Source organism: Temnothorax nylanderi, unplaced genomic scaffold (genome assembly GCF_030848795.1).
Source record: "Temnothorax nylanderi isolate EJ_2023f unplaced genomic scaffold, tnyl_v1.0 TNYL_tig0060_pilon, whole genome shotgun sequence".
Classification (NCBI taxonomy): Eukaryota; Metazoa; Arthropoda; class Insecta; order Hymenoptera; family Formicidae; genus Temnothorax; species Temnothorax nylanderi.
In genome coordinates this window covers 516,534-536,229 of record NW_027249122.1, presented here as the reverse complement: position 1 = coordinate 536,229, position 19,696 = coordinate 516,534, and the positions used below count along the sequence as shown (strand labels likewise).

The window sequence follows — 19,696 nt, the reverse complement described above, 5'->3', positions numbered from 1 at the left end:
GTGTTGATGCGCCTTTTTCATCAAGAGAAAGAAAGAAATGGGACAGGCTGACGAGAAGAATAAAAAGTGCAACGCAACGTTTTAGCATGTGGCGTGAATTAATAATCAAACGTTTCTAGGAAGAGTGATTAACTCGGAAAATAAAATTCACTTAATATAGTTGTGCACTTAATATAAATACATTTAATAAAATACAATTTATACTCTCAAAAATTTTGCACACAATATCTTCATGCGTATTAGATACGTAAACTAAATCTATTAAACATCAGTATAAATTACAATGAAAAATTGCAAAAATATAAAATATGTGACAATAATTCTAACTTTTCCAATGTCTCGGTAAATATTTTTATCGTTTATGGCATGGAAATTAAATTGACCGCGGAATAATCGATCTTTCAAGCGAAGAATTTAATTTAAATGGCACAGCGGTAGAAAACTTCTGTATTGTTCTTGACGACAATAATCACCTCAGTAAAACCTGACTACTTTGGTACTTCGTGCCACGGGTCGGCATACGACTTTTGAATTAATATTCAGGACGCAAAGCTCCCAGGGAAGACATCGAAAGTAACGTTTCGCAAGCTCGTCGACTCGCTCAAACGCCCTGAGAGATATCTATTATCCCATTTAAAAATTAGCATCGGAAAGGCAGCCTTTATTCGTCGTTATCTTGCTTCACATGTTCTCTCGTCGTACTTTCATGAATGCCGAACGCGTCTCTTTCTCCCTATCTCTATCTCTCTCTCTCCCTCTCTTGCCGAGAGAAGGGTCACACACAGAGAGTGAACTCGAGGCTTTGAAGGGCACGTACATACGCTGGCAAATCGGGGGATGTACCGCCCCTCTCGCGAATTCCGTTTCATCTCGTTAATGCACTTTGCCGGAGTTCGGGGACGAAGTTACGTCGGCGTTACGTCCGATCGAGGTGCTTGTATCGAGAGGCAGATCGAGAGAGAGAGAGAGAGAGAGAGAGAGAGAGAGAGAGAGAGAGGCAGACAAGGTCCCTATATATCTCCATTAATATTCGTTTGAATTGCGAAATGGAAACTTCACGAACGTGCATGCACATGCAACGTGCATGCGTTTCGACAGCTTATTCGGTTCTGCTACTTGCGATACATTTTGTACGAGTTTCAATAATATCAAGTTGTTACTATGTAAATTACTATGTAAATGTTATATGGAATTTAAAAATTGCCTATTATACGTATCGAATTAAAATAATGTGGCATCTTTGTAAGAGAAAAAGATTAAATTTTGTTGAGCAACGTTATCGGGGGTCGGGGGGGAAAAAGCACGAACGAGAAAAAGCATAACAAAATTATAAAGGGTGTTCGATAATCGTTCTTTTGTCTCACATAGATTAAGTTCTATATATACTTGGAAACATCAGACTCTCCACTTCTATCGTGTTCACGTGTACATCGTTTAGTGAATTTACCGTGAAAATCATCTTTGGCGTGTTTATTACGGCGCAAAAACGTGCAAAGTGACTCTTTTTAAAGAGAGACGAAATTTAATTAGTACGGTCGATTCCGTCCAGCCGCGACGGTAATCCCGGCTAAAAGTTTCGCGCGCGATTCCTGTCTGCGGCGCGTTTAAGCGGAGACTTTATAATTCCTCAAAAATTGCCCGAGAGGAGACGCGAGAGGGTAAGTAATAAAAAGGGAAGACGCGCACATTGCACCAGGAGACGCGTCAGACACCGGGAGAAAAGAAGAAAAAAAAGGAGGAGAAAGAGAGAGACAATATAACCGAGTTATATTTTCCGCTCCCGCGAACGCACGCGTGGGAACGAGGGAAACCTTTTTCGCTTCCGCTTGTTTCTTCTCTTTGCCGGGGCGCAGAATATTCAGTGCACGGAGGAAACAATAACTCGCGCGTTTTCAGCGGCTGTATTCCACTCGTGGAATTTCGGTCAAGCGATTAGGGAAAAAATTTATAGGGTACACCTCTTCGTTGTACCTCGCACAATTGAATCGGCAAAAATGCAGAAACAAAATATTTTACAAAAAATTCTCTTGTAATAGTCGCTTGTATGTCGCTAAAATTGATTGTTGCTTGACAATAATTATTACGGAGTAAAATGCGACCTAATTATTGTATTTCCAAATGTCGCATGATACTTTTCTAGCAGCGAAATATTTAACTCTAATTGATATTAGTAAATCAAGACTTAATTTATATCCTTCTGAAAATAGTCAATTTATAAACTTAAATTGATATTTATAATTTAAAGTTTATGGAAAAAATATATTTTTATATTATTTTATATTTGCAAGTAGTTTCTCTCTATTTTTTGAACATCATTTTTCTGTAATTATTTATAAGAATTATAAAAAACTGTAACAATTTTTCTCAAATAATCATAACTATTTTTTTATTTCAATAATATAGATTTTTGTATTTCTTATTATACGCCATACAATACATTTAAAACTGTGTTGTTGCATGATATCGCGTCGTAATTGCCTGGGCGGGGCGGTAAAATTTCATTTTGTTGATTATAGGGAGACAGATTTTCTTCTGCGAAGAACGAGAAGTGTTTCCGAGGGTGCACGATCACCAGTCGATCGATGAGACGACAAATGACGATGGCCGAACAAGACGAGCCTGGAATACCACCCGTGTTGGTTCAAGGCAGCTACGTCTAGGTTTACATTAGGTCCACTTCCGTTCGATTGATTATTCCGAATCGGTTTGCTCAGTCGGCGATTTCTACCGTCTCGCTGAGAAACCCCTATCGATCGCCGGCTCGATTTCTCATTAACGAACCACCGTGTTATCCACCGTTACGATCCACAAAGAGCTCGGAATAACTCATCGCACGGTTTATCTTTCTCCCGAAACTTTTAAAACTTTCAACGAAACGGTAGCCTTATACAAAAACGACATGGAAAAGAGAAGGATATAAAAGTATTATCCGACATGCTCTTTGACGAGATGGTCGCCAGATTTCTCATAATACTCGTAAATAATCTATTATATCCCCGGAGGAAAATATTGCGAGAATCACGTTTGGTCCACGAACGAGCGGCTATTTTCGGACTCGCGGAGGATTAAGAGCGGTTGTACACACAACCGAACCGAACAGGTGTACGAGCTCAACTCGTTATTCGAGCTCAGCTCGTTACTTCTCACTAAACGCTCTTGTATTTCGAAGCGAGCAAGAGGGAAGGAATATTTACTACGCGCGGAGAAAAGAAAAAGAGTCTAGCGAGTTGAAAAATAATCTCATTTCGGTGGTCGAGAGGCCGTGACCGGTCACGACCGTATCGTCGAAAGAACGAACGTCTTCGTCCCTCCTCCCCTCGTCCTCGTCTTTCGACCGACGTTTATTCTTGGGGAAAAATATTTTTAGCTACCGACGACAAGCGCCAACGTCTGCCCGTCGTCGTTACGCCGATTAATAACCCCTTCTTCACGAGCACCCCTTTCTTTCCTTCCCTCTTTTCTTCCTTTTCCCGCTATCCAGTTTCCGCGGCTGCCGCTGAGGTCCATTTGTCTGCGGGACTGTTTGGGCGACCACATTTCTCCGCGCTGTACTCGGACAATTGGCGAGAAAACTCAGGAACCTTCCAATTCGCCAAGAGAATAAAATCGGGACACACGCACCTGTCCTCTTATTATAAAAAATCGTTTTGTCAAATTATCTCATTATTAATTATTCGCTGCATATAAATACACGTGAATACTAAATCATGTCGATTTAGCATATTCATTTCTTTCTCCGAAAATTATAGAAAAAAATCCGCTGGACATTAAACCAAATTTCTGATATGTGCAAAACATAGTTATAAGTTGAAATTAATTGTTAAAGTTAATAGATATATAAAATAAAAAATTGTAGCAAGATACATGAACCAATGTTGGTAATTAATGATATTCGACTTACTACTTTAAAGTTTTTACTAAAATAAAAGGCAAATAACTTTTGTAAAAGACACTTTCTAATTTATCAGAAAATGTATTTTTAAAAGAAATAACAATGAGTCATCACAATCGTGTAATATTAATATTTCACAGTGTACAAAATTGCGAAATTTATTTGGCAAAACCATTTTTTTCGTATTAATTTATCATTTATACTTATGTTAATATTGTGCAATTACTATATTTTATAGAGATATACAAGTATAACATGAGAACATAAAAACTACTAAAAATTTAATCAACGGAATTAAAGTGAAAACGCACTTTTTTAACACAATCCGGATTTTCAGAGATCACTAAATTACCAAAGAGCCTTAATAACAAAATTTTTTAATTTACAACTTGACTGTATGTATAAAATTCAAAGATTTTGTGTGGTTTAAGATTGCCTACATATAAATTTTTTTACGAAATAATTTTACGTACCAAAGAAAAATAAGAACTAATTGCGCAACGTTCTTTGTTTCCCATGGCTTTTAATTCAGAAACTCTTAGTACTTTAAAACTTTACTCAGAAAAAGACATTAAACTTCACGAGACATACGTGCCCGCTTTCTACCAATTTCGAGATACTCTGTGTGTTCGTAGACTTCGCGGTTTCTCTCTGCAGTGGATTAATCGTGCGTTAAATAACGAAAGGAACAAACAAAAGCGGAAAGAAAGCTCTCTTCCTCCTCCTCCTCCTCCTTCTTCTCGGTCGTTCTAATCGCGTTAATGCAAGTTCAATGCCGAGCGACGAGAGCATTTATAAGAGCGCCGCGAAAGGAACTCAATCGCTTTGATTTTTCACTCCAGGAAATTACCGCTCGCTGCCATCGGAAGCTTTCCCGTTCAGAAAGCGAAAGAGTAGAAAGAGAGAGGAAGGAGAGGAAGTGTGAGAAACTCGATTAGCCGCGGTAATTCCGCTCTGTTTTATTCGACGCCGAATCGCTTTCAACGCTCCTTTAAGAAACCTTTATTCGAATTTATCTCGCGCTCGTACCAAGCGATCGCGCTATCATCTCGCGTCAAACGTATATATACAGGATACCCTTTTCCAGGATAGCAAATTCTTTATCTGAATTCGAGATCGAATTTTCCTTAGCGAGAATGTTTTCGCTAAGGAAACTGTTCCTTTTTCCTTTCACCACAAAAGATGGTAATATTCGAATTCCTTTGCCCTCAATCTCTCATTCGTTTTCCATTATTTCTTCACGTTTCTCTCTATTTTACTCGCTTCATCTCTCTCCCTGCTTTCCTCTCTCTCTTTTTTTCTCTAATCGTTTCTCCCTATTTTTCTTGTTTTCTTCTCTTTCTCTCCAAGTCCTCTCATTTCTTTTATCTTCTCCTTGTTCACCCTTTCTCTCTTCTTCTATTCTAGCGGATTGCTTTCGACGCGTTTTCAAAGAGTCTTTATTTGAATTTATTTCGCGCTCATATAAGTAATCCATCGCGCGCAAAGAGCAACCCTTTCACGACGCCGCGCCGTTCCCCGCTGGGTGGTTCATGCATAATGCATTCGCACCAGCGGATGCTGGCTTACGCCGCGGATAGAGCGGTATCATTGTTTGCGAATCATTGAATCGACCGAAAGCATTATCGTGTAGTACGGCGATACAATTGTGTATCGAGAGTTACGAAAAGTTTGGAGGTTTACTACATTAACCACATAATACTAATCGCAGCAATATTAACGCTATAACGATATGTAAAATTGTACGATCTTTCAAAAAATATTTTAATATATTTGAAGCAAAAAATACTCTTGTTAAGAAATTTTGCGCAACGGAGCTATATGTTTGTAGTAATTTAATTTCAAGAACGAGTTAAAATGTGCGTTGAGAAATAATTGGGAAAGTGCTGGAAAATTCAGCATTATTATACATACCCCTGAATTTTAATGATATACTACGCTATTTTCTAGAGTTGAGATCTTAAATGAAGTAATTTTCAGTCAACGTCACGTATAAGACCAGCCGGCTTACCAAACTTATTTGCAAGCTAAATCTTGTTTCTCTTATGCAGAAAGACAGAATTTCATTCGTCGCGCCTTGTGAATCGCTAATCAAGCGGTAGTTTCTGAATCCATTAGATTCGCCTGCCATGGGTAAGAATTTACGAAACTTTGTTCACAAAGTAGCGTTACTTTCCAAAAGACAAAATAAAAGAAAAACACGAGTAACTAGTATTTCATAGCGGAAACGCTATAATAAAATGTTTGTAAATTGAAATATAATTTTTCGATTGTATTGATGTAGAATTGTAGAATATATGCCAAAGGTATCACGAAAATCGCATCCTCTGAATAAAAGCGTCCTTCGTAGAAGTTGCGCTGAATGAACGATAAGACGGCTTGTTAATGAATTTACGAACTTCGCTATGGCCGCTGATATTGTTTTGAACCGGTCCGATAGAGTGTATGAATTATCTATGCGCGTTAATGCGCGTGAAAATCCTTTAAGCAGCTTTAGATGGCCGATTTGCCGCGAGATAACGCTCCATCGGCATAGAAAATCAACAAATTTTGCACGTATTAACGCAAATATATATCCACCTTTATCTCGAAAATCTAACGAATAATCTAGGTATTCGACCAATGTACTATTAAAAATATCATTTTGGAGATAAAATCGATTCTTTCGGAAACGTCGAATAATCGAAGCAAGTTCTTTATTTTAAAGAATTTTAAAGAAATTGTAAAATGGAAACGGATACTTTAACCGACCTTTGAAATCAATTCCAAGAATTCCTTATCATTTTTCAATCTCTCGGCAGGCCAAGTTTTTTTCGGGAAAGTCTCGATTAAGCGTGCTTCTCCATACGATTTTCTAACGTTTCTGTGCATCTTTCCGATGGCCAAGAGATAAATTAGCCGAGGTATTTACGGATCGAAGTATAATTCGATTGATTTTGGACACCCTATATATTTGGTTCACCGAATAGAGAAGTAAGAAAATCTTAAGTTCCTTAAATCGTGGAATGCTCCTGTCCGGCAGAGAACGATAAATCAGCTCGAAAGTTTTTCCCGCGGCGGAAGTTCTCGCGGCGCGACGGCGGATCTCATCTCGATTAATCAAAAAAGTGGCGCTTATCCGCGAGCTGCGAATTGCCATTAATATCATTCGGTCGGGTTGCCACGCGACGTCAAAATACAGTGGTGACGCGCGATGCGCCAAGTAAAGTTTGTTCGCTATATACATGAAAAATGGCCATCCTCGACCGATAATTTGATAAAAGCGGAAATTTGGCCAAAGTACTACGAGTTCTGAGATTAATCGATCAAAATGGGGTGTCCCAGATCGGGGCGAAAGCCATCTTTCATCTGAATCTTTGATCAGAATTAGAGAGCTTTCGGTTCAAAACTGTCTTGAATCTTATATCATATTATTCCTATATATCATATCATTAATTAATCTTTTACTGAATTAATATATAATTATACATTAATCTATATATACATATATGTACGAGTATATTTATTGCATTATATACACACATTTACATATATTTTATATTAAAATATATATAATTAATTTTATCAATCTCCTTTTTTTAAGACAATTTAGAAATAAATTCTTCGATTTTAAACTGGTTTCCTCGACAAAAAAAACTTTGAGATATTCGTCGCACGTTTTCAGTCCGTGATACTAGATATCTTTATCCTCACATTTCCCAGTTACAATCTAAACAGTCAAAGTTTATTTGAATTTTGATAAAGAATAATGTTATTACATTTCTGAAATTTAGATTCCGAAATTTATCTCCAATCATTTATCGACTACAAAATTATTCTTCTAACTTTCATATTTTTTCGAGGAGCTGAGATGCGATAGGAGAAAATCTTTAACACAGATTTTTTAATTTGCGTAATTTTCCCATCATGTAGCAATTAGAAATCGTAATGCATACATCGCATCGTTCGACAGATTATTAAATCCTTTTACACCACATTAACCGGATGAAAATGCTTAGCATATTTTCTACGCTCTGAAAGCTTATAACGCGTGACGCGATCTCGTTTCTAACGTTATTATGGTTCTTTTCTCATAAAAAACATTTTGGAAAACTGGTACCTACTCATATAGTCGAGTGAACTTAGAACCAATTTTTCTTTGACAGAAATATCAAAAGAAGTTTCTTGTTCAAATATTAATGTTCAACGTTAACTTTTTTTCGTATCACATAAAATTTTTATTAAAGTAAAATTTATAATCAGAGAAAATGATTCTTTATTTTCAAATTCTCGATATGTTTCTCAAGTCTAAGTGTGTAATTTTTCAGTATTCGGTATACCTATAATATTTCTCGATTCGAGGTAGCTGCTATCTTATCGCTAACCGCGACATTTTGGTTGCCTATCCTACGTGCGTATGTATATTCTTTCTCTCAAACCCTGTCCCAATTGTAAGTTTTCGATTCCAGCGATCGGGCGAACGAACCTGCAAATTCAAACGCGAACTCGGTCACCGGGAGGATGGAATGGCACGCGATAGTTGGGGAAACTTTCGCCAAGTTTCCGAGTCACGGGAGCGCGTTCGACAAGGAAGAAGAATCTGGAAAGATTCGTCCAAGTTTATCGCGCCTCCATGCGCGAAGGAGGCACGCGCATTCCGATCTCGCGTATCGCGATCTCAGCCGAAATTTCGCAAACTTCGACACTGAAGACGATAAAGACCGACGCTATTGCTACGCGAGTAGAATTGAGAATTTCCTGATATCCTACCAGTCCTCCGATCAATACCCTCCGCTTTTCCGGATCTTCGTTAAACTTCAATTTAATAGATCGTTTGACACGAAATGTCGTCTTTCGGAAAAGTTGCAGTTTCATCTTCTCGAAAGTTATCTAAAAATTATTTGTATATAAAAAGTAACACTTTTTTAAGAGTCATTAAGAATTTTCTTGATATCTTCTAACGGTTTCGTCGGATTTTTCTTAAATGAGCGATTCGATTAATGTGCACTTTCGCGAACTACCGGTCGGTACTGTATGATTAAAACACTAAACTAGTGTAACGAGACATGCCAACGGTTCTCGTTTACCGGAGGCTAAAGAGAAACGCGTGCCGGAGGACCGACAATTACAATAGAAGCGGAAATCGCCTTGTTTCTCTCAGCGCATAGTTACACGTTCGTTAGTTCCATTCTCTTTTTCTCTCTTCTTCTTCTTCTTCTTCTCTCTCTCTCTCTCTCTCTCTCTCTCTCTCTCTCTCTCTCTCTCTCTCTCTCTCTCTCTCTCTCGCGTTCGTTCTATTTTATTCTTCTTCTTTTTTCAATGTCAACCACCGTGATGAATTAGTCGGTGTCCTGTTAGCGCACTCGTCTACTATTCATTTATTATTTACAAGTCGAATAAGTCCTCCTTTTTATTACGCTACGCTATATCTCGGACATCTATGGATCTCATCGATCACATCGCGTTACCGTTACATCCATCTTGTTCTCGCTTGTTCTTACCTTGTCTCCAAACTTGTGCTCTTGCGACATTGTGTCCTCAGTATCTGCAATCGCCTATTCAATCCCAGTCTTAAGAACCTGAGTGATGTTTGCAAGTTTCTAAACCTATCCTTGAATAAATTGAACTTAACTAGACACACACATACATTTATCGCGTCGGAATATAATAATCCAACGGCACTTTATATGGAACTCCCAATTTTAATCGTACGTAAACAGAAGAGTAAATTGTTAAATAGCTATTGTTTTACGCGCATGACACATCAATGATAAAATTAGTTAAGTTCACAGTTTGATAATCATTAATTTTAACCATCGCGGAGAATAACTGTTTGACTTCTCAAAGCACTCGTCTCGAGAGATAATAACGCGTTAGACGGAGCTGCTCGCTTGAGAATGTCACCATTAAAATGGCGAAGCAAGCAGGTAACTGTGTGTAAATACAAAACCATTGTGTTCGTATGCCCACACTCGGCGTACGTCGTGAAAAAAATGAGCACCGAGATTTGCCAGCCACATCGTGTGTCTCGCCACCACAAAATATTTAATATTCGTAAAATGAATATACACGGGATATGTTTTGTTCCTCATACTCCGAATTGATTTTAATGAACGGGCTATTATCGTGCGTCGACTGTTTGAGTTTATAACGATTATTTGGGGAATAAAATTTAATTTAATCGAGAAATCAATTTGAATTGATTTAGGCTTCTTGTCATTGTTCTTTATCAAATGTTTATGTTCCGATAGGAATGCAACAGCGTTTTGAAAATTCAAGAAAATTTTCCGTATGATTTTAAGAAATCGAGAAATAAACCGAAAGAAACAAGGTAATTTATTCCCACTTTTTTTATTTACTAAAATTACGTGACTATATACATCTGGAGTAAATTTATAATTTCCACATTCTTCAATCAAAATAAAGATGAACTTTGTTATTCAGATTTAATATCAGATTTTGTAATTTCTTCTAAAAGAAGCAATAAATTATTCATTCAAATTTTCGTTTAAAAAAGAATCAACTAATTTCCAATGTAACAGTTAAAATTTCCTATTTGTCGATATCAATTAATTGCTATAATGTACATATAGTACGTGCACATAAGAAACAAAAAATCAATAGAACGGTATTAACAAATTAAAATCACTAATTTGTAAGAGTCAATGCTAGCGATATTATTTAAAATAAAATAACAATAAAATATGAAATTAGGCACTTGTAAAATCAATACGTTCAACGAGATGTGGCGAACGCGAGTGCTTGTTCAGGAGATTTTTATATAATGCCAAACACATATACATATGTTCGAACTCGAATAAAAGAGAAGAATAAAGAAATGGATCCGCGCGGCGGATTCAAGGGGTAAAAGAAATTGTCATGCGGCTGTCACATATCTGGACCGCGACCGAAGATGGAAGGCGTGTGTGGTGCGACACGAATGCGCCTCTATCCCATCGATCAGAAGCACCGACTCACCTCCGTGCAGGAAACGCGTGAAATGGAGTGCGCGCGATAGTGCATAAAATACGAATATCATCCGCGTGCGACGACCCGCCCGCTACCATCCCAGCCCCGTTGAATATTCGGGGCCGCATGGATATCAATCTACCGATATATTATCGGTGTATCGACATACCGGGACGCCGCGCGCCGCTCCGAAATATCGACACGCTCATCTCGCTTTGTTGCGCAGCGCGCCGCGATATTGGCCGCGTTAACGTCGCCTGCGTTTCGCGTGTATGCCTTTCCTCGAGAGCAGCACATTGTGTCGAATATAATTCATCTCGCTCCAGTCGGTCCATCGATGGATTAGAAATCGTGTCGTATCCCGGGAGGAAAAAGTGCGCGACATTTTAGATCGACCTTTCCCTTTCTCCAAGGAAATGAGATATTTCCGCTTTTACGAAAAAGTGCCGTATGCAGATAATGCAACTCGATTGAATTGCATTTCGCTTATTAAAATAATTTACAATTTTTACGATCGACTGAATGACACGATGATGAGATGCACTCATCTAAATTACGAATGAATTACGATTTTCCTGTATTAAAATGATTAAATTACCGAGATATTATCCACGAGTTCGCTTTTCGAGTATCGACGAAAATTAATTTGTGACATGGAATACGCTATTAATAGCCGTTAATGTGTGAGTGAGGCGCAAATCCGTGGCAATATCTAATCGAAAAATATCACGCGACCATTTCCATTCAAAAGATTGCAGATTAAATCCCCTGGAGCGCACATCGTATTGGATACACACACATGCACACATACACATATGAGTAACAATATTAAAAGAGTCGACGTATTTTCTATTTTCGAAAATAATGATTAAAATAGTAATTTGGAATGAGCTCTTCAAATGCATTTTGAAATTTCAAAGAATGGGTATCTCGAAAAATACGAATGTGTGTATAAACGTTATGTTACGTGTTTTTCCACGATGTCCTTTATAGGCCGTGCAAGTCACTCTCGTTCGTCGAATTCTCGCGTTGCAGATACCCCGGGTCATGGTTCCGCTTGCCGACTTTTTGCAGCGAATTGCACGGGCGGCAGAGGGGCAATAGGCAGACACGCCGCGGCGCCGTACCCCGCGAAACGTTATTACGTCCGACACTTTATTCGCTCTATCGCTGCTGGCACAGACGAGGGCATTCCTCTGAATTCCGCGAGTGCCGCGAGCGCCCGCGCGATGTAATTTGCTGCGGCTATGTAAGAGTAACGTATAGCGCGTATGTGTGTGTTTGCATTTGTATTTGCATCGATCGTATGTCGAGATAATTACAATGCGGCACGTGTGAGTGTCCCGTCCTTCCACTTTGATAAGAAGTGCTTCGCGGATTACAATCCGGACACGACCCGGCGTACAATAGGGACGCGCGCGTCCAAAAAGGAACATCACCGAACACCACCGTGCAAATTAGATTCAGCTTCGCTTCTGGTTAATCCCTCTGGACATCCCGTTATTTAACCCTCAGATACCCGAGCATTTCAAATTAACGTAAAACATTGCGCTTTTCGAAGAATTCCATTGCTTTAATCAATTAATGAAGAAAGAATACAATTATTACTATTAAATTAATACACACAATGCTCCTAAAACAATCTGGCGATCGCTCTGCTTCCGATCTAATTAATAAACATATAATTTTATAAGCTTTTCTTAACTCATAATTTTAATATTCGATAAACGTGCGTACACATGTAAATATAACAGTTCAACTATTCGACATTCGAATCCATTCGCATTTGGATTATTTAAAATTTAAAGGGATAATTTTCTGACTGTTCCTAGAGGAGTACGAAACTAGTGTATAATTTTTTAGGTTTGGCCTAAAGCGCTTGGCCCCGTCGGGTTTCTCAAGTCAAATTACCAAAAACAGCGTATGTTTCTTCATACGTCGTGTTCTATTTGTCTGGTATGCGTCGTTGGACGCACACATGTGAATACACGGTGCTCTGTCTCTGGTCGCGTACCAAGTATTACATCCGTGCAACTCGCGCGCGTCCAACAAGTCTCGCTCAAAGGGGACGTAACAGTACGTATCGTGTGTGCCTGAAACACGTCGCGGCAATCTCGTTACCCAGCTAAAGACGTCTCTACCCCTCGGCAACATTCGAAGACGTCCGGACCAAAAGCAATTTCGCTTAAACCTATCTCGGTGCTGTTCTTTCTCCTTTTCCCTTCTCCGAAACCTCTCGCTTCCAGAAAACTGTTCCCCATGTGCCAAAATAGCGCCCGGTATTTGCTAAAGGCGTCGAGAGATAAGAAAATTCAATTGCGTCGCAATGTCGCACGTCAATGGTGTTAAAAAGACACGGTCCTGAAAAAAGAAATCCGCCGTCCTCTTCTCTTTTTCGCCAAAAAATTCTCCCCAAAAATTCTAGCGGGTTGTTGCACGTGCCATGGAATATTGCGTACCAAAAGTTTCAGTTTCGTGTAGTGCTCCGATAAAGTCAACGTTTTCCGATAATCGAATGTTATGTATCGCGTTAAAGCGATATGTTTCTTTTGCATTTTAAATCCTCGTGCGAAATATTTGCAATTTTCTGAGTTACTCTAAAATTTTCAAACCGTCGGAAAAGCTAGAAACTCTTTTTCTCGCATGATATTATACTCTCTACAATTTTGAAGTTTCCAAGTAAATTGTTATTAAGTGCAATTTCAAGCTTTATAAATTAATTAAGCGTTTGTAGCTTATAACATCGTGAACTAAGACGAAGTTTGGTGTACTAATAATCAAATTAGTAATCCCTTAATTCCCTTTTAACGAAGACAAATTTTCTCTTGTGTAGATGCCTTCGTGGAATCTTCTTGTTCTTATAATCGACGTAGATCGAACGAGATTAAAAAGCGATTACGCGATAACGAGCAGTTTAACATCAATATACTCTTAATGATTCTGTAAAATAATTGAGTCTTGACATCAATGGAGTGTGACGTGCTCGCGCGTGTTAAACACTTATATACTCATAAAGACGTTCAAAATCCAATTCGTCAAGCAAAATTCATTTAAAAATCAATTTGCAAAAATACGGAGCGATTTACACTTAATTTCGCAGGCTGAATTTGACATTGATAAAATTTAAACCCAGAATATTTTTCGATTATAATTATCTTTTTAAAAATTCATTATTTTTATCTTATTATTTCAAATTTTAAAAACTCGGATTTTTTCATCATTTTTATTTATTGAATGAAAAGACAATCGCGTTTGTCTTATTATTCTATTTGCGGATTTCGATACGACTTCGTTCATTTCGTAAAAAATAAAAATTATAATTTTAGAAAAAGTCTGTGAAATATCACTGTGGCAGCGTTAAAAAAATTTTTTAGACCAATACTGACAGAAATGAATCAAGCGACAAAGGTCATTCTGCGAAACGTGGAAATTGTTCCACGCTATCGTTACGGGATAATTCCTGAAGGGCTTAATAATAGTAATCAGTGTCTGCGACATTACACGCGCGCTAATAAGATGATTTCGAGCACACATTTATATCCGCATAGGCAAGGTAATTAACGCGATAGCAATGTCGAAATGTCGGCATGCCGGCGATTACTGTATGGTGCATTTAATTCGCGCGCTAAACCGACCGGAACGGAGCTTTATCCACTTTGCGAAGACGACGAAAATTACATCGGACTTACGCACAGAAAGAAAAGGTATTACTCGGATGAACGAAACGCAACCATCTCCCTCGCAACCAGTTTAAATATAAATATCGCACACCTCGATCAAATTACATGTACCTAACAGTAAATTCTATCTCTTGATGCACCTGCAGCGATAATTATTACCGTTGGATATTACACAGAAATATTTCGAAACTGTTCCGTTACATGCTGTCGGCTATCTATGATTAATATTCAAACGTTACAACGTAATTAAAGAAATAAAATAAAAAATATAGATGATTCAAGATATATTAAAAAAAGAAAAACCTTTTGTATTTTATTTAAGTTACTGTTGTGTACGTAACAAAAGTACAGTATGGATCTGTATTAACTGCATAATTTGTCCGATCGACTTTGTACTTGTTTTGTCTTGTCATCGTTAATCGAGAAGCTAGTTCGCTTCGTTCTGCTTTTCTTTTTTCGACATAATCTCACCGTTGGGAATGTGAACTATCGACGGACGAAATTTCATAGGATTTTAATTACGGGCGAAGAAATCGATTTCTAATTCCCGCTTCGGTGGTGCGCTATACAGGACAATTCCCGCAGGTTTGCGAGATGGGAAGAGTAAAAAGAGAATTTTCCGCTGTAACCGACCGATTTCACCCTTAAGTGGAATGTTTTAAAATTTCTCACCGAAAACGAGACGAAGGGAAAAAGCGTAGTTCGGCAAGAAGGGAAAAAAAAGACAAACCATGCACGAATTCGTGTGAGTATGTGCGCTTTTTTTACGCCCTTTTTTGTCGTGGCGGAAAAGGGCGCCGCGCCGTAACGCTCTGACGATGTCATTTTTTCCGGCAAACCGGCGGCGATTCTCTGGCCGCGTTTCACATGAAATATTTTCAAATAAAAAGAGTGCAATTAAAATATGACACGCGCACACGGATGATATTTGATAGTATTACAAACGCGTGACATCGCGAAATTATCGCGCGGAATTGTTGTGGGAATACAGAACGCAAAATTTCGTAACCACAATTGTGAAACTCACCCTCGAGATCCCTCGTTGGACGCACGGCTTCCACAGGGTCGTTTAATCTTAGGACAGGATATGCCTCACCACGGGTGATCAACGACGCTTTAATAGTCACCTGTGATACAACAAATACAACTCTCATTCTCGGCTCCCGAGACCTTTTTCATTTCTCATTTATATTAATCATATAATATACGATGGAATATTTTCCATTAGGAAAAAAACTTGTCGTATTTTAATATCGATATCGCTTTTGTATTAATATCTAGAATATTTATCTGTTTATTGATTTTCACTTATTGTTTGTCGTATTAAAAAAAGAATAAGTGAGTGATGTCAATCAACCGAATTGTTAGCATCTTTTTAAAATATTTATTTTTACACGTTTATAAAAATACTTTTGCACTAAGTATGTGCTAATAAAAATAATTTCTTCTGCAATGTTTAATTCACTTTGGCTACTCATTAGAAAATAACAGCTGTTTAATTTCAGCACTTCCCGATTGTTTATACCCTGCATATTGCCGGACGAATGTTGATTTCCTGATTGTCGGCCGTTCAGTCAGGTCTTTCGACAATACGTAAATTAATCGACAAATTAGCGATACCACTCTCCGTTACTGCGAGAGACGCGATAGGGCTCCGGGTTATGCGACGGCCATACGACAGTAATGGCGCTCGCAGCTGACGACGTTAATAGAAGGATTTCGGGGGTGAGCTTCCTCCCTCCGCTTGCCGGACTAATTAACCTCGTTATATCGCCGGTCCGACCAACAAGACGCTACTCCTGTTTCCGATGTAACGATCGTCGTACCTCTGTACGACCCGACCCGACGCGAGACATCTCGCCGTCGAGAGAGTTTAATTAATCTAATGACGGTCTCCGTAACATCCTTGAGTGACCGATGTAACCCGATGTGACGTAAATACACGAGGATATACCGGGTGCCCCCAGTCCGTTTTGAATCGATTTTTTATTAACAAAAGTATCGCAGTAGAGTCATTATATTCATAAAATTAAAGAACAAAAAATTCCGATAAACAACGTTCCCATTTGGTACTGTCGCTGAACGGAAATCGTTTCCAGACCGCTCGAAAAATCCGTCATTCAAAAATAATGTAACAGAACTGAACCACGCATTATTTACTGTCACTAATTATAAGCCTAAAATTTAAAAGTATATATTTTTATTCAAGGGTTAGTATTGTAAACGTGTTCGTTGAACTCGAAATAGACAAAAAATATCGAGGCATCGAAATGCGAATAGTATTTCTCTAAAAGTTCAGCCTGGAGAGACCAGATGTTACATAGGTCGATGGTAACTTTAGTTTTAGCAACTGTCGCGCATTTGTTACTGTTCCATCACACTGGGTGTCACAACTGACGATCGATGGGTTCGATCGAAATACGAAAGGCCACAACTCGCGATTCGCGACAAGCACGACGACCACCGTCACAAATCGAATTTAGCATTCGAGGCAACGTTGCGGATGTTTCGAAAATCCGCGAAAAGTCACAATTTTATTTCCGCCGAGCAAAGCGAGATTCATGTTTCAAACTATCCGATCTATCATTTTTTTTTAAATCAAAATAATCAAATACCTAATGTATCACGAGCACTGGTAAAGTATTAAAGTATACAAATATTGACACAAAAAGATGATCCTGCATTAAAAAACTAAAAAACAGAAAATGTATGATAAAATTATATTGTATATAGCCGTTTTGAAGAAAAAAGGTCGGTATCAATCGATAGGCGGAAGCCTACATGGTTCAAAGTAACGAAGCCCCCACGGTGCATTGCTCCGACGGGAGACATTAACCGGAAGTAACTCCGCCTCTATCAGATGCCTCGTCATACTGTTCATTACTTATCGATCCAACCAGCGAAATTGAATTTAGCGGGAGAGGGCGACGGGAAAAAAGATCGACGTAGTATTAGGGGGGGGGGGAAATGAGGGATAGGCAGGAGGCGGGCAGGGTGAGAGGGCACGTTTCGAATCGTGCGCCAAGAGCAGAGAGCGAAGGGTGCAGGGCGGGGAGAGATCGGTCGAAATAACCGAGACGGAGAATCGAGAAGCGAGTCGCGCTCTCTCGTGGAATTTATCGCGTTAGTACTACGAGCAGGGCGAGCGAGCGAAGCTCTAACACTCTCGACACCGGGATTCCAATTAGCCACTTTAGCCATTTCGCGAGATCGAATTCTACCGATTCTCGTCTCGTTCCTCTCTTCAGTCTTCCCCTCGGTCCCTTACCTCGCGAGGCATCGCGCAGATCTCGCAATAGCATTGACGACGTTGGAGTACCTCGCCTCCGAATACCCGATTATATTGAGCATCGCGGGTATTAAATGCTTACTAATTCGATATCTTCGGTAATGTAGTATAATAGAATCTTCATCATTTCCATTAACCGAATGTTCTACCGTTCGAGCAAAATATTCGACGTGTGGAACATTGCTTCTTCTACCGAATTAGAATATTGCGCTTACTTTCTAAAGATGCGAATGGTGCGCTTCCTGACTTTCAAACGTTAAACAAAAGGGTTTAAAAAATGACATAAAATTAACATAATTTCGGTTAGAACTGCACTACCAGACTTACATAATTTAGCAGACGTGAGGGGTCCATAAACGTCAGTTTTGCGCAGATCGTTCTTTTCTTTGAAATAAATAAAGTTAAGCGTCGAGAAAGCGATTGTTGCTCTCGGAACGACAAATCGAACTCGAAACGGTGAGACAATTTAAGTAATTTTATCGAATCCGTTTTCTCTTCGTGTTAACGGCGTTAGAAAAGCGAGCTAGACCGAACTCGTTGTATTGACTCATTCCACGAGCATAGAATTCCGGTGGACGGAATTCTCTCGACGGTGCGATTTCCGACCGTATAACCAAGTGCAATCGTTAGATGTGCGCGCGCGCGCGCACGTTCACGTAAAATAATAACCAAGAGGCGCGAGCTCCGTTTTGCACGTGTTCGCAATTCCTTTCTTCTCTTTCTCTTTTTCTTCTTCTTCGTCCAACGACTCCTTTTTCCGACGGTATTTCGCTTTTACGTTCTCGTGCAATAACGAGGTGTTGCTGCTTTTCATGTTCGCACTTCTCTCTCTCTCTCTTTCTCTCTCGGTTTTTTACTTTCTCTACAATGTTTCTTCTCCATGTCTATCGTCGACTTCCTTAACGTCGCTTTATGGAGAATGCTCACTGCTGTTTCGCGTCTTGCGTTTCGTTCAGCGAAACGAACTCGCCGTCGTCAGCGAAAAAAATTCATCTTCACCGTGACGCGAAAGAAACCAGCGACACGAAGTAATTCTTCATTGCAGAATACGTAGAACGCAGCTTGGCACATAACGTCGACGAAAGGAAGACATAACACAGACGAAATTGCGGGTTCCGCGACAATATTGAATGTTTCATATTTCAAATATCTTTTTCCACAGAATTTCGAAATTTATATTTCGCATTCAAGCCACGTTTTTCGAAGTATCCTGTGATTCGCACCCGGCATGCGAAATATGTTTTTACGATATTTTCTCCATCGGGCTCTGTCTATAAATAACATCGATTCGTGTAACAATCAAAATAAAGAACCCTATGGCCTATATATATATATTTTTTTTTTCACCATTTGATGGATACAGTTTATAAAAGACAAATTACCGGCAGATTCTAATTTCCTTTTAACGAGAGACGATACGTATACATCGTGCATCATTCGATTACGCGAAGTGTCCCGCAGTTTGGTAGACGTGGTATTGGATGAAATTGCGGTACGCGTGTGATTGTACGAACGTAAACTGCGTTTGTTGACAGATGTATTTAGCGCGAGGTCCGAGAGGGTGACGAGAGGAGGAGGAGGAGAAGAGTGTCGCACGCACATTGTGTCGCGCGCATACCGCCGCGTCGCCGTTCATCGTTTCATTCGGGCTCGTTAACCATCGTTAGCGCTCCCGTCCGTTCCCTTGTCGACTAAACCAGCGCGCGGCTCGCCGCAAAAACCGCGAAACGCGCGCGACAAAACTGTCCCGAACGGAAAACCGCAGCCTTACCGGCAGCCACGGCGGCGGTCGCGTCTTTCGTCTACGCTCGTAACGGTAATTTCGCCTGACGCTCGCACAGGTATTCGAGAACGTCGCGCGACTCGTGCGGCCTGTCCTTCGCTCAT

The 19,696-nt window shown here is 39.4% G+C and overlaps 1 protein-coding gene across 5 annotated transcripts in view; it reads right to left on the bottom strand.

Annotated features, from left to right (window-relative positions):
• Tpst (tyrosylprotein sulfotransferase) overlaps window positions 1-19,696 on the bottom strand; it is a 71,921-nt gene that overhangs the window by 38,019 nt on the left and 14,206 nt on the right. For 3 of the 5 annotated variants that reach the window (XM_071707726.1, XM_071707724.1, XM_071707725.1), the window contains exon 2: window positions 15,548-15,647. The exons of the other annotated variants lie outside the window; for them this stretch is intronic. The gene's annotated coding sequence lies outside the window, so the exon portion shown is untranslated. The remainder of the gene's footprint in view (window positions 1-15,547; window positions 15,648-19,696) is intronic. 5 annotated transcript variants of the gene reach the window in all.